We start from the raw sequence: 14,403 nt of genomic DNA on the forward strand, positions 1-14,403 counted from the left end.
TAATGCATGTGTATATACTAACACTTATATACACGTATAGTTTTTAATGAGTTTTTGCAATACTTTTATTTCAACACTGTTTACCATTTCTAAAGCTATATTGTAAATATATTTTACATAATCAACAGTATATTATATTTGATATAATCAATAGGCTACTGCAAGCACGTTTTCAAATAAAATAAAGTGGATATTAAACTTTTCATTTTAAGTGCTGCATGATTTTGACGTGGTTTAATCAATGCCGTGCGCGTGAACTTTCGAGTATTTCAAACACTGGAGCGGCCGGCGCGCAGAGTTGCCATGGAAACGGCGCGGGACCACTGCTACTGGTAAGCAACAAAACTCCCTCTCTCGATGTTGTTTAAACTTTTCACGGCTTTTTCCAGGTGAGATTAGTCTCTAAAATCACACGAATAATACTCACAACTGTTTTTGACATTTCTCTTACTTGTAATTGACACGATTCTGTTAAAAATTTACATGGTGTAGTGTCTTCGGAAAAAGTCCGTTAGGATCTCAACCGTTTTCTGAAGAGGTAGCAGCTAGCTAGGCTAACGTAATGTTAACTCGGTTGAACTTTTATTTATTAAAGTTTGGGCTTTTAATCACCTCTTATGTGTAGATGAGAGGTTTTGTAAAGGTTTTACTTGGAAGTGAGCTAATTTATTTAACACAAACGTAAACATAACGTATCGGTGATGTTACTTTCAGGAGCAAGAAAATTGGCTGAAACTAACGTTAGCTCAATGGTAACGTTAAACACATTTTGATTAAAAAATGTTCTGTGATTTCAGTAGTAACAAAATAACCCATAACAGAGAGAAAGCTCCACGACTTCAACATTTCTGGAGAAAGCTGCTGCCGGAGAAGTAACGTTAGGACACAGGTGAGCCGAGGAAGCTCATTTTATTTCTCAATTTGTTTTTTTAAATAGTTTATTTTAAGAAGGTTTTGACATCCAAACGAAGTTACACCGTATGAGCAAAATTAAATGAATAAGTAAACCCAAAAACAAATTCTGTTATCCTAGTTAAGAAATTATATTCTGTATATTCTTTAAATTCTTTCTCTTTTCTGCATTTCACCTCTGCTGTAGCTTCTTTCCTTTCAATAAACCTGGCATTGCATTGTTGGCTCAGTGACAAATGGCTTGTTGTGTTCTTAGATCCTTCAGTGCTGATGCCCTTCAACGGAGCGGAGTGGAGCTGATCTTCATCTCTAAAGCACTATTGATGAACCATATGATTAGTAAGTAAAACGCCAAACATACACTAATGTCAAACATACACTAATTGTCTTGGTACAAATGTTTATGTCTCTTTCTCTTATGTTCACCAAAAAACATTAAAAACAATAATATTGTGAAATAATATAAATAAATAAAAACTGTTTTCTATGTGAATATATTGTAAAATGCAATTACTTCCTATGATCAAAGCTGAATTTTCAGCATCACAGCTTCACATCATCCTTCATAAATTATTCTAATATGACGATTTGATGCTCAAAAAAACATTTATGATTATTATCAGTGTTGAAAACAGTTGTGCTGCTTCATATTTTTGTGTTTTTCAGGATTATTTGATGAATAGAAAGGTTAAAATAACAGCATTTATTTGAAACAGAAATCCTTACTCTCTCTTTTGATCAATTTAATGCATCCTTGCTGAGTAAAAATATGAATTTCTTCTTTTTTTTCTGTTCATTTTTAAATCTATCATTGACCCCAAATGTTTGAACATTAGTGTAAACTACCCTTCATATGTTTGTGGTCTATTTAACAATGAATCCTGGAGGGGAAAAAATGGTTTAAACTGTTACAATGGTTTACACAAACACATTAATCAGCACAACTGTTTTCAACATTGATAATAATCAGAAATGTTTTGGATGTTTACATGGTAAGAATGTATAGAATTCAAATATAAAAAACACTGACTCGTTAGGTCATGTTTACTCATTAAAGTCAGATGATTTCCTATTAATTCAATAGAATATGGTGACTTCAATTTACATGACGTCATGAGCAATCAAGTCATTTATATAGATCAGTGAGTAGTGCCCAGCATATCCAAGTCCACTAAAGGAGATTTCTCGCATTTTACCCCTAAACTCTGGAATATGAAGGTAAAAGAGTATCAAGACTCGAGCATGAACAATAAATACTTGTATGCTAAAATTTACACTCACAGCTCCAAAGTGAAAACCTCACCTAATATGCAATAACGTTGAAAAGATCACGGTTTCTGTCCTGACGAAAATGTTCTATTTTTTATTTTATTTTTTGCTTTGCAGAACAAGTCTGTGACTGACTTAATGAACCCAGTTGCTTTGGATCATGCTCAAAGATGTAAGGGCTACAAAAAGTTAACCAGAACTCTTATGGACTCCATCTTCTCTTTCGAAGAGATGGCAGCATGAACGGAAAAAAAGGGGTTGTTGGTGAAAAAAGAGCCTTGACCTACAAAAGGTGCAGCTAATAATTGGTAAGCATGTCTGAATATCTTTTATCAATAGTTATTATATATGACAAGCGCTGAGCGCGTCCGTCAGCGCCAGCCATAGCGCGGAAAGCACAGTTTGAATCTGACAGTTATGTCACTTCATGTCAAACTTGTTTTCAAATTTTAATGTAATCAATCTCATTTCTTACAGACCATGTCAAAAAGAGGCACCCAGGCATCGGAGGCACTGAGATCAAGGTCTGCATGGCACAAAAGTTAAAAGATCTGAGGAGACGAGCAGAAAGGTAATATTCAGACGATCCAACATCCAAGTGTGATCCCCATGTGGTCTGTTCACATTTGCGAAACCGACATGCGCGAGGACTGATGACTCAGTTTATTCCTCAGTCTACATTGTGATCTAATCACAAACTGTCAATAGTTTTTTTTATAAATGAGACGCACCACTCGTCTTATACAGTTGTTTAAGCAAGATGTATTTCCATAGCATATTTACGTAAAACGTTTAATGACATAATAACATTACAAATGAATAATAATTAATTATTAAGCCCCATAAAAATGCTTTTCAGAAACCTACGGGGTGACGTCACGGACACTACGTCCATATTTTTTTTTACAGTCTATGGTTTGCACTGCCCTAATCTTTGATCTTTTTCTATCCCAAAACAGGATGCCTGCTGCAGGAGACACAAAGGACTGAGACAACACACTTTCACAAACGCACACCACACACACACACATGCGCGTATACCTGCGTTTTTTGCGGCTTTTTATGTATAATTTTAATTTGGTTTTGCTTTGTTTGTTTTAAACATTCAATTTGTATTGCATATTTTGAAATGAAATAAAAAGTGAAAAAAATTTTTTTTTGAATTATTTGTTTTAATGTTGGGAAACATTAGGCTATAGAGCCTACACAAGAACATGGTAGGCCTACCGTTTTCTGTGGTATATTGCTTAATGATTTTTACATGGATTTCACATGAAGTTACAGGTTTACATGGTGTGTAGCTTTAACATGGATTGTTGATGGGTTTCAAATGTCATTCTATGGGTTTCACATGAGATATTTTACATTTCACATGATATCTCATGGGTTTCACATGTGATTAAATGTTTCACATGGGAATTTTACGTTTCACATGTAAGCTCATGGATTTCACATGGGAATTTTGGGTTTCACATGCAATCCCATGGGTTTCACATGTAATCACATGGGTTTCACATGCAATCACATGGGTTTCACATGCAATCCCATGGGTTTCACATGTAATCACATGGGTTTCACATGCAATCCCATGGGTTTCACATGTAATCACATGGGTTTCACATGTAATCACATGGGTTTCACATGGGTTTCACATCCCATGGGTTTCACATGTAATCACATGGGTTTCACATGCAATCCCATGGGTTTCACATGTAATCACATGGGTTTCACATGCAATCCCATGGGTTTCACATGGGAATATACATGGGTTTCACATGAAAATGTTCCAAAACCACACGTTTCCCATGTGCAAATTACCTTTAACATGTGCAAAGCACATGTGTTCCACATATTTCACATGTTAAATTTCACATGTGCAAAATCACATGTCCACGTTGTCACATGGGATCACATGTGTTTTTGCACATGTGAAACTCATGTGGTTTTTCTGTAAGGGGAGTAATGTAATGCATTACAATTCTGAGACAGTAATATTGTAAGGTAATGAATTACTTTTAAATAACAGTAACAAGTAATATATAATGTATTACAGTTTGGAAGTAACTTGCACAACACTGTTTATGTTACTATGGTATTATTCTTAATTCTTTGTTAGGTTCATGTGGGATACTGTAGGCCTATAGTGCGCTGTGTGATATTCATTATCAATAGGCCTATATGGACCACTTTTGGTTTCAACGTGCCGGTTATGTTTATTTAAACAATGACGGCGCCAAATTGCATCATATTGGTCCAGTTTACTTATGTACAGGGGCGTAGGAGCCATTATACGTGGGGGGAACATGTCCCCCACACATTTCAAAATCAAAGTTTTGTCCCCCCCACTACTTCCCAATGTAAGATTTTGTTTTGCATTGCCTGCCTATCTATGCCAATTTCGGAGTCTCCCAATTAATCCATTCTGCAACTTTTAAATACATAATTCAATTTTTAAAAACGGCCGTATTCTTCAGCTGCTTATGTCGTCAGTCGACCATGATCGCGCACCGCTCGCGCATGCGCATCTAGGTGACACGGATAAATGTACGCATCAATATGTTTCTGGGAGATCCGTAGTTGCACGGGATGTGGAAGCGCGCAAAAGTTCCAGAAATGTACAAAAAGTGCCCTGGCCTTGAATGACAAGGTAATAAAAATAAGACTAAACCAAAATTAAAAGACTTGGTTGGTATTTTTCTCAGGAGATGTTTTGAGCATTTTACTTCAGACACCGGATTATCAGCAAACTGCCAAGAGAACTGCTAGCTGGCTACTCAAAATAAACTAGGAATCTATTCAGTCAGCATATTTGTGTTTGATCTGTGTGAATTGCTTGAAATATAGACCTACTTTAACTACCAAGCAGCCTTTCCACAAGGGATAGATTGATTTTATTTTTTAGTATTTTATAGTTAATGGAAATCAAATCAACCATTTATTTGAGTTAATCAGTACATGTTGATACTACAACAATGCAAAGTAGCCTATATGCTCTTAACCTTGCAGTTTTTCACATATCATGTAAGACTCAATTTCTCCATTTCTTTGTACAAAACTCTCCAGAAAGTGTAATTTAATGGTTTATCTTTCCATTTATCTTGGTATAACAGTCAAGTCATGTTATGCTCATTATTTCTTTATTTATGTTTTATTGAACCACACACATACCTCACACAGACCAACGCATTCTCAGTGTTCAATAAACCCTTTGATTGAATCAGACTGTCCTGATCCATTGATGTGTTTTGACCGACACACCAAGAGGAAGACTAGAGACATTAGAACCACCTTAGAACACAATCCTAGTTCAACTAGGAGTCACTTCAAATATTTTACATACCTGAAGTCATCAAGGCCGTTTCGATAGGTAGTCAGTGAAGGACAGTGATGTTCATATAATTATTACAGTTATACATGCAAAACATCGTATGTTTAGAAACTCTGCTCTCTTTTTTCACATCCTCCTGTGTGTACATTATCTGGCTTCTGCAGCAGATCACACTATACAAAACATATAATCGCTTACTTTAATGTCCTCTGTGTTTCCGTATGACAGCGCGTTGCGTGACGTCTTATTATCGTTCTTTTGCGCATGCGGGTCAGTTCAGGACACTGATCTGTTCACACTGGAATCTGATATTGGCCACATTTAAAACAACAATCTAAACATCTATAATCTGAGTAATAAATAAGAATTGAGCAAAAAGGCTTGCAGTGTGAGAGGAGCCTATGAGCATTGCTGGTGTCTTTCCTGCTTTGCATTGTGTTAACACACACCTGAAGGCTCCAAACCAGCAAACTGAGAGAACTTCTTCACACTTGCAGATGATCAATTCATCAAAGGCATTTGATTAACAGCGCTAAGACTGCTACTAACATATTCATTTTTATGTTAACAGTAAGGGTGTCCTTAGTTTTTCACACATGGCTTCTCCATTTTGTCTCGAAGATTTTTTTTAATTATGTCCCGATACATAAAACCATGGAATTCAAAGAGGGTTTAATTTAATTTTTTCACATGACTGGATTTCCAAATACTGTATCAGATTCACAGTCTGTGTTTGACTGAAAAATATCTTGAAAAAAAAAAAAACCTCCATGAGACAGTTTTAAAGGATGCAAGTTGTGAAAATGACATGATCTAGGACCTTTATACAGTGCGTGCCTTAAAGACTTTACTTCTATCCTTCACAGCCACGTTTCAATCTGCATGGCATCTACATAACTAAGGTCTATTAGGGCTATACATATACATTTTTTTGTATTACTTGTAATAATAAAACTCTTGCCTTGACCCGTTTTTCTACTTTTCCTGCAGATGCAGAAGATCACGATTACAACAATCATCAGAGATCCAGCAGAGATCAACACTATCAGAGACACTGAGACACCGCCGGCGGGCCCATTTGCCATTGCATGTTTAAAACAATAATATCTTAGTAAAAACCTAAAGTAATATTGCCAAACTATATATCATTTGAAAGCTTAAAATCTCTAGTTTTCATATTTGGTGGCTGTTATCTAAAATATATTACAGAGGAGCAGAAATTTATCAATTTGCAACAAGAATATTTCATATTCATTAGGAGTATTTAGGCCTTTATTTTCAAATAACAATAAACATGAAAAATCATGAAAGATTGGTAGAAACCTCAGTTTGTTTTCATGCCATGAGTTCAAAAGATAACACCAATTCCATTTTATGAGAAAAAAAGGTCTGAAAATGTTTTAAATATAAAGAAAAATGTATGGATTCTCGATTTGTAATGCGGCTGCGAGCTATAACGCTATAACGTAGTCTTTATGCATTTATTAGAGGTTTAATTCAAATCAAATACTGCCAAACCACCCCTACTACTTCTGAATAGGATGTCTACTTCATAAATTGTATGAAAATTATGGAAATACATGGTTCAGATTCACTCAAAACATATGAAAATGGAGGCGCCCTTATATGGGCAGTAATGGAGTCTGGTGTTCACCTAGTGAAAAAGTTGGGTACTGCGCCCGAATAAAATCTTACTGAAAGCTCATTTTTTGAGATATCAACCTAAAATTTGGAATACAACTTGTTCAGATATTTGACTTTATTTTTCTTGCAGTTTTAGAGTAAAATATATTTTGTAATATATATATTTTATATAAAATATTAATCATTATATTTTTACATTACACAATTTCATAAACTCAAACTTATATAACTTTTTTTCTGTTTCATTTTTTACAATTTCTGGACTTCTACAATAATCTGTAAAATGTCTTCTTTAAAACAAGACCAGCCATAGGTATATATTCCAAAGCATTCCTGAATTACAACCATTTAAGTTTGGATAGTGATTTTTATGTCTATGCAAAAAAAAGGGGGGTGCCAGTTAACAGTACTGTTATTCCTTTTAATTATACTTTTTAAATTACACTTTTCCCTTCCACTTAACTTTCTATTAAAGGGATACTCCTTTTTTTTGTAAATAGGCTCATTTTACAACTTCCCCAGAGTTAAACTGTTGAGTTTTACCGTTTTTGAATCCATTCAGCTGATCTCCGGTTTTGGCGGTACCACTTTTAGCATAGCTTAGCATACATCATTGAAGTGGACAAGACCATTAGCATTTCTCAACTACTTTTGCAATTACCTTTTGAGGCTTTCCCTCCTTGTGGAGGGTGTCAATGATGGTTTTCTGCACAACTGTCAGGTCAGCAGTCCTCCCCATGCATGATTGTGAATTCCACTGAACCGGACTGAGAGACCAAATAAAGGCTCAGGAACCCTTTTGCAGGTGTTTTGGATAAATTAGCTGATTAGAGTGATACTTTGAACCTACAATACTGAACCTTTTCACAATATTCTAATTTTCTGAGATTTAGAATTTGTTGTTTTCATAAGCTGTATGCCATAATCATCAACATTATATCTAGTAAAGAATGACATTCATGAAATATCTCACTTTGCATGTATTGAGTCTATATAATATATTAGTTTCACATTTTAAGTTGAATTACTGAAATAAATGAACTTTTGTATGATATTGTAATTTTTTGAGTTTCACCTTTAGATCTGAGGGCGTCGCTAGAGCCTTTTGGAAATTCACTGTGCCCCAGTAAAATATTGCTGATAAATCCTTCTATGAAATAAATCGCCTAGGCGGAGGAATATAATATTATATTCCTCCGCCTAGGCGAGCATCCACCAAGAAAAGGTGTTAAAACCAATTCTCGCCCAGGACAACTGGAAGCTGCCAGGGACTGGAAAATGCTGGCTGATCTTGATCAACGGCTTATTTTTCCACCTGAGATTGCCACCACTAACCTCCGACCAGATATTGTTTTGTGGTCTGGATCAGCACGCATTGTTCAACTGATAGAGTTAACAGTGCCATGGGAGGATGCGGTAGATGAGGCATATGAGAGAAAGAAACTGCGGTATGCTCATCTGGCCACTGAAGCAGAACAGCGAGGATGGAGAGTCCAGGTTTATCCAGTGGAAGTGGGTTGTCGAGGATTTGTGGCACACTCTACAACCCGGTTCCTCAGAGACGTCGGATTCAGTGGCCAAGAGTTGCGTCGCACAGTAAAGAACTTATCTGAAGCAGCCGAGAGGAGCAGCAACTGGCTGTGGTTCAGACGGAAAGATTCTGGCTGGCTGTGTACAGGCCGCCGTGCTGCGGTTTCGTAGAGTCTATTCGTATAGTAATTACAGTTTTTACGTTCCTGTGTATATTGCGTGAATGAGGGTTGGTGTTTGGGCAGATATTGTGTTTTAGGTAGTATGCCATACGGAACCGTTGCCACTGAATCTGCATTAACGCACCATTGGGGCTCGACAGCCTTAGTCAAACGGGTTGGCGCGTATGGTTGGGTTGCGGAGAGATTGTGGTTAGGACATGTGAACTACGAGGAAGGAGCAACCTCAGCAGCAGGAGGGATGTAAAGGTCAGTAAGCTGGGCTGAGTTGAGTGGGGGATGGAGGGGGGTGACTCTGGGACGCCAGAGTCACTGTCGAGCCCTCTTGAGGTGTCGTGGGCTAGTCGACGAAACACTGAGGACGGAAGGTGCCCACTTGAAGACCCTAGAGATGTCCCCTACTCGGCTCAATCCAGATGGTTGTCGTGCTGGTCCACTGGGGAGACCACATTGTAGGTAGTTGCAGCCGTTGTGTGTGTTGACAGGCCAAGTACACTGCAGCCGTTAACGCCAGACAGAAGGAGATTCACATCACCATATGGAAAGAAGCGTAAATGGATGGGGAAGCATAGGTCTGTAAAGCTACGTCTTAGTCTTGGCGAAAGCCGAGTACAAATCAGCATGAAGTTTTAACATCTACTCTCGTGTAATGGAAATCTTGGAGATTACTTTCGACCTGAGAATGTGTTTTTTTCTGCTCATGTCCTTTATGTTTTCTATCAGCTATTTAGAATCAGAACTAGCAATGCCAGAATAGTGAATTAATCACTATTGATCTAATTTAAACAGATTTAGAAAATGTTCTGAAATTGTTTGTGATTCAGTTTGATTCTTTCAAACAGTTCACTCAATCTCTGATTTCTTTGCAGAGGTTTCTCACACCAAAATGTTGGGATATTTTATATGTTCTGGGATATTCAGAAAACAAAAAGGGCCCTGAAAAAAAAAAAAAAAAAAAAAAAAAATTATAATAATAATAATATATATATATATATATATATATATACAATAATATATATATATATATATATATATATATATATTTTGTGCTGTCAAACGATTAAAATATTTAATCGCGATTAATCGCATTAATGTCATAGTTAACTTGCGATTAATCGCACATTTTTATCTATTCTAAATGTCTCTTGATTTCTTTTTGTCCCATTATTTTTTCTCATTTTAATGCTCTTATCAACATGGAAAAGTGGACTCGCTTGCTTTGTGCAAATGTTTTTTATTGAAAACAATATTGGCATATATACTGTTCAATTTCATACTAAAACATTCTCACTTGGAGCAAATAATCTCTCTCACAATGTAACACTGTCCATCAAAAAAAGGGTGAAAGAAACACTGACGAGGTCCTGATATTGACGAGGGGGCGGAGAATTCGCATCAGCTGTGTTTGTGTGTGTGTGCTGGCCATCAGGGGCGTCGGACTGGGGGTAAAACCAGTACTGATTACCAGGGCCCCAAGGGGAGAGAGGGCCCTTGAAAAGTCTGGAATATATTTTATTTTACCTTGATATTTTCATTTCCTAATTAAATTTCATAATGAATGTCAGATGAAATGTAAAGTTAGTGTATTAACTGAATAACTTGGTTGATTGGTTGATTGATTGATTGATTGACGGTCTTATGGTCCCACCCCTTGTTAATGCGCCAAATGGTTTAGTCCATCTGCACGCATTTTGTAAATGTTAGTTGAGCTGCATCTCGTTGAGCGCTGTAGAAATGTCTTTCTCAAAGAAAGCTAAATCAGGCCACCAAAAAAGAAAGTAAAGACAGGAGAAGGAAAGAAAAGAAAATGAGGGGAAACAATTGGTTAGCCTACTGACTTCTTTTCAAAGAAAAGTGAGCACAAACCAGAACACGAAATTTATAGTGCTAAACTGCTTGAATATCTCCACGATCGTTAGTGCTAAAAATTAACTGAGACAACCCAATGAAAGAGCAGAAAAATTCTAATTTTTCGAGTTTCACTGTAGCTACAGAGCTACCAAGCTACCTATGAGTGACACTGATTAGCCTATTATTGCTAATTTTAGATATTATAGCCTATTAATTTAAAATTAAACATGTTTCAGATTAGGCTATTATAATGAAGTTTTGTATGCAAACAGCATTATTAGTGTACTGTTTATTTATTTAGCCTTTACCTCAGATTACATATAACCAAATTATCATCTGAAAGTGTATGTTCTGCCACATACACTTTCAGATGATAATTTGGTTATACATGTAAACTGTACACTAATAATGCTGTTTGCATACAAAACTTCATTATAATAGCCTAATTTGAAACATGTTTAATTTTAAATGAATAGGCTGTTTGCATTGCACTGTGGGGCCCATCAGGACTGCCTATGCATAGGGCCCGGGATCTTGTGCTACGCCCCTGCTGGCCATCAAGTGGTATTCAGACTGGACGTGCTGCGATGATGATAGCTCCGTTCACAACGACAAAACACACAGATCACTTTGGTCTTGTCAATGGAACCATTTGGCAACTTTTTAAAAGTAAACTTTCCATTCAGAATCTTATTGGCATCCATTGGGTACCCATAAAGGTACCCAACTGGACGTTTTGAACGTTCCTATAACATTCAGAAATAACGTTTTTATAACTTAATGGGAACGTTATGAAAACGTTCTTATAACCTAAAATTGTTAGCTGGGGAAGAGGAGAGATTCGCGATTGCACTGAACACGTTTTAAGTGCAGGCATATTCTCTGAGCGAGCCCAGATAAAATTCTTACAAGAGCAGCGTATCAGAGAGATTCGTGCTCGGCACATTATATTCCGCGCGCGAGCAGAGAGATTCGCGCTCGCGCATCCGGCTCGCAAGCCCAAACAAGTGTGTGTGGCGTGCCTGTTGTTTTGTTTCCGGTCTAGCTAGATCCGCTTGCGCTTTCAAAACGTGCTCGCGCGGCGCAAGCCATTAAAATGAATGGGTTTCATAGCGCAGCGCCGCGCATGCCGCGTCCTGTTGCAAAAGCATGTGAAAAAAAACTACAAAGTTTGCTAGGCCAAAAAGACCGTTAATCGCGCGATAAAAAAATTAACGCCGTTAAAATGGGTTTGCGTTAACGCCGTTAATAACGCGTTTAACTGACAGCCCTAATATATATATATATATATATATATATATATATATATATATATATATATATATATATATATATACACACACGCCAATGATGAAGCATGTGTGCAGCTTAAAACCCACCCCTGATGATGACATCATTTAATGCCATTCTATTAACCATATCCTCAAACCCTTGCTACAAAATATACTTAAATTTGTACATAGGCCTAAATGATTTTGATTGACAATGCACAATTTGCTTTTTCAATGCTTTTATTAATTTGAGGAGTGTTTCAGAGAAGATATTGAAAAGAGTTTAAAGTTTAGAAGAGATTTGATTTCAGAATAACATTTTTGTAATATTGGAAAAATGTAGTTCAATCAAAGAAACAGTGGAGCAGGATGACGTTCTCACAGGTCCTTTACACAAACATAGGATAATAAGCTTGAACAGGGAAAATCGTTCCAGGAACGGTCAGCTGTAAGGTGGAAAAATGAAATGAGTTATTCTGATCATTATATTGTTGTTAAAATCAAAAATAAATAGATCGTTCAACTTAAGGCATTTTGTGAAATCCAAATAAGTAATTTCATGTTACTGTATGATGTAAAATTGGATTGTAAATTGTAACTGAAAGTATTAAAAAATCAGGCTGTATTCTTACAGGAAAAGTTGATCTCCAAACAGTCCTCGGCACCCTGGTAATTGTCGGGAACACCAGCATTGTTAGGTTCTCCAGTCCACCAGTTGGTATACAAAAACACAGTTCCGTCACTCCACAACCACTGTCCTTCCTAAAGAGTGAAGAGAGTGAATACAAGAGTGCACTACTGTTGTCAGACTTCAGGAAAAAGCGAATAAAGTTCAGATTAAGTCAAAGCATCTTCATTAGAAACTTTGCCTTTACTGTTTAAGAAATTGTAGTTTAGACAAACGAATAGGTCTCTTTAGGACACAATTGAACTCACTTGTACAGCATCATGAGCACCAATCCAAGTACGTGTGGAAGGAGAAGGCAATAGACTCAGCAGGAATTTATTTTCCAGTTTATTACGCACAGATGCGAGATTCGCACCAAGACTTTGACAGTTTCTCTAAAGAGACAGATTTTTTTTTATTGTCAATACAAAATAAAATAAAAATTACCATAAAGCAAAAGTGACAACATTTTAGACATTTTCAAACGTTTGCTCTGATTTAATATTTGCTCAGTACCAGTTTTCTGTACTTATCACTGAAAAAATGGACTTGTAGGATTTATTTGATAAAATCCTCATTTTAAGTATATACTGCTCTGTACAACATGTTTTACATGTTATGTATTACATGTTATTATCAAGTAAAATCTACTTCCTATTGGACTTAAAATTAGTTTAATTGACACTTAACATTTAATTGAAGTAATTAAGTAAACATTACTATTTAATTTCACAAATAGAATTAAGTAACATCTGCTTAACTAACTTAACTTTAACAAAAAAAAAAAAAAAAAAATCCCAAGACAATATAACACTGAATTAAACCACACTTTTAAAGTGTATGCTGTACTTAGAAACATCTTAATAAATAATACAATATATTTAATAGATTACATACTGTATCTATATAATAAAAGTAATATGGCACCTGAACACCTCAAAACTTGGTACACAATACACAATGACTTTAACATTCGATAGATTGTTTTTGAGTGATTGTGTCATTTTGAGTAAAATTACTCCAGATGTCACAAAATGGCCAGTTACTAAACCTAACAACAAAAGCGATGATAAAACTGTGTAAATACAACGTGGAAACAGTGAAAAAGCAGCCTTATTAATTATTCATGCCCCAGTGCATAATGGGAACAAGTAGGCTATTATAAAAGTTGAGTAGGTTTTACTTAATTTTATATATTTGATATTTACGATTTAATTTCTACACACTTGAATTGAGTACTAATGTATAATTTACTTTGTTTTTTAAATTATTGCCTGAACTAACTTTTCCTTGTAGAATTTACATTAGTTTTTTTTTTTTCTGTAGTATTTACTTCACCACAGAATCATATTTATCAGTTTAAATGAATCATTTGACAATGCACTTATTGTGTACATACATGACTTTACATCTGTCTTTTAGATTAAAGACACCTAATATAAAATGTGACAATCATCTTGTTGTAACACATTACCTCTGCTGTGATCCAGTCAGTCGGATCAGACATGAACTTGTAGCATCGGAGTCCAAGTTTTGTCCATGTAGCGGGGCATCTTCTGGCTAAATCAACTGCACCCAGTCTATTAACATTTCTTGTAACATTCACTGCAAAGAATGTTTTATTTTTTATTTATTTATTTTATGTTTTTTTGTGATTATGTGCTGAAAACACGGTAAACCCCTTATTAATTATGCAAATGCTAGTCAATTGAAAATTGTACATTTCCAAAATATTTTTAAAAATAGCATGGG

General features: G+C 35.9%; 1 long non-coding RNA gene across 1 annotated transcript; it reads left to right on the forward strand.

Moving 5' to 3' along the window:
- The first annotated feature begins 211 nt into the window (after positions 1 to 211).
- LOC130086965 (uncharacterized) lies at positions 212 to 2,360 on the forward strand. The gene is made up of 3 exons (XR_008807300.1): positions 212 to 389; positions 798 to 889; positions 2,299 to 2,360. It is a non-coding gene; the product is annotated as an uncharacterized LOC130086965 (long non-coding RNA).
- Positions 2,361 to 14,403: the final 12,043 nt, after the last annotated feature.

Source organism: Rhinichthys klamathensis, unplaced genomic scaffold (assembly GCF_029890125.1).
Source record: "Rhinichthys klamathensis goyatoka isolate OS25496 unplaced genomic scaffold, OSU_Roscu_1.1 h1tg000103l_1, whole genome shotgun sequence".
Lineage (NCBI taxonomy): Eukaryota > Metazoa > Chordata > Actinopteri > Cypriniformes > Leuciscidae > Rhinichthys > Rhinichthys klamathensis.